The sequence below is a fragment of the Schistocerca piceifrons genome, unplaced genomic scaffold (genome assembly GCF_021461385.2).
Source record: "Schistocerca piceifrons isolate TAMUIC-IGC-003096 unplaced genomic scaffold, iqSchPice1.1 HiC_scaffold_956, whole genome shotgun sequence".
NCBI lineage: Eukaryota > Metazoa > Arthropoda > Insecta > Orthoptera > Acrididae > Schistocerca > Schistocerca piceifrons.
In genome coordinates, this window is record NW_025729230.1 from 92,501 (window position 1) to 95,000 (window position 2,500).

Sequence of the window (2,500 nt, forward strand, 5' to 3'; positions counted from 1 at the left end):
GACACAGGTCTCACACAAGCATAGAATTGGAGCGCCGCCTCTAATAAGCCAAAGGTGCATCCTGACGTGACAAATCTGATCATGTCACAAGCATTCACTTACTATAATCACTATCAACGAACCTGCCGCCCCCGCCCCCCCCCCCCCCCTACACCTTTCCGTACAACAACGTGTAACCTAACCTAACCTAACCTAACCTATGTTGTACCTTAACCTAACCTATGTTGTACCTTAACCTAACCTATGTTGTACCTTAACCTAACCTATGTTGTACCTTAACCTAACCTATGTTGTACCTTAACCTAACCTATGTTGTACCTTAACCTAACCTATGTTGTACCTTAACCTAACCCATGTTGTACCTTAACCTAACCCTAACCATGTTGTACCTTAACCTAACCCATGTTGTACCTTAACCTAACCCATGTTGTACCTTAACCTAACCCATGTTGTACCTTAACCTAACCCATGTTGTACCTTAACCTAACCCATGTTGTACCTTAACCTAACCCATGTTGTGCCTCAACCTAACCCATGTTGTGCCTCAACCTAACCCATGTTGTGCCTCAACCTAACCCATGTTGTGCCTCAACCTAACCCATGTTGTGCCTCAACCTAACCCATGTTGTGCCTAACCTAACCCATGTTGTGCCTTAACCTAACCCATGTTGTGCCTTAACCTAACCCATGTTGTGCCTTAACCTAACCCATGTTGTGCCTTAACCTAACCCATGTTGTGCCTTAACCTAACCCATGTCTGTGCCTTAACCTAACCCATGTTGTCGCCTTAACGTAACCCACGTTGTCGCCTAAACTGCTCTGTAATTGTTATACGACTCGTTCAATTACTGTAGTGTTGCCCACCCGCAACCCTCGCAATATAGTTCGCTACTCGCACTGCCCGCACCCCTGTGTATCGCTTCATGTTAAACACCTTGCAAGTCTTGCTCACTTTCCACATGCTCCTGCTGTACACTGTAATGTGGATGGCAGCAGGACGTACATGCCGCCCCTCCCCACGTCCCCACCTTGCCCCCTGCCTTCGCAAGCTGGTTGGTGAGAAGTTTGCATGTTCAATGCCCTTCGCATGCGACGTACTCAGGCTACGTTGTGGTGCGGCTGTGTCAACTGTCCGCTGATGTCGTACGCGTGAACCACAATCTGTACTGCACATTCGTCCTTATGTACTGAATGATACATCGTGGCACATGTGTGACCGCACAACGACTGCGCCCAAAAACGGCGGACCATACAGTGCAAATATTGTGCACGCAGCTACGTGTCGTCTCCCTATGAGAGCTGGATTGCAGTGTGGTACGCCATAGAGACGTGTGGGAGGAACGGACGCCGTGGATGGCGATCAGCATGAGCTGTCTGTTGATGTATTCGGACCTAGTCGTCTCTCCTCACACACCGTGATGGCATGGTGCACCGCGTTCCATATCTGCGACATGCTACAGAGGCCGGTTGACAGTCGTTCGAGCAATGGACATCGCATACGTACGGGGGCCACCTTCCACGTATTGTCTAGGCGTGCACATTTTGTTGCGTGTATGTGGGCAGACGTAGTGTGGCGTGACACCTGACACAGGCATGCAATAATCGTTGAAGTTGCAAATGGCGATGGACGCTGCGTTTTCTGGTGAAGTTACGCAAATGAACAAATGGTAACCTGTTGTGGTGCGGTTGTTCTCGCTAGGGGTGAATCGGTGATGGCGACGATAGGTTGAGGTACTAACCGGTTGTTCCAGCGATACCCACCATGCCGACGAAACTGAACGGCATCTGGGTGTGAAGCGATACGCGGCGGTGGCTGGGTGGGACCGTCCCCGGCCGGTGAGGGGGCGCCTCCCGGCGTGCTGGCCGCGCGGTGCGTGGGCGCACGCGCTACAGCCGGCTGGTGGGGGCGGCCAGTGGCAGGCGCGCCGGCCGACGGACGCGGCAGGCGTCGCAGCTGCGCGCCGGCGCACCCTGCGCGCGGCGCCGTGCGGCCAAAGTAGGTCCTCGCGGGCCCGGTGCGAAGCGCGGTGGACATCTTCAGTGTGCTGGTCCGATTGAGGACTGTGTGCGTTGAGGATGCGCCGCCGCCCGGCGCTCGGCGCCGCGACGCCGTCTGCTGCTCGGTCGCCCCAGCGGTTCTCGCTGGTGGTTTGTATCGCAGCTGTGCGGATGTGTTGGCGCGTGCGCTGTGCTGGGAGAGTTCGCTTCGGCACCCAAGTGGGGCTTTTGTCCTTCTGTGGCGCTGGCGTTGGAGCTGCCGGTCACCGTAGGTGGCGCGTGTTGTCTCCCGCCGGCAATGCCACGACAGCACGCTCCCGGGCCTCTGTCGGCAGCGGCAAGCTCAGTTGGGAGCACGGGTGGTCGCACCGAAAGCGTCTACTCGCCTAACTCCGGGCGATTGCGCCTCTCTCGAACCCGACCAAGTACTTGGGACGGCGCTGCGCGCCGCCGGGACCTGAGAGGGTTTCGAGGTGTATTGTGCAGGGGAGCTCAGCCTCCT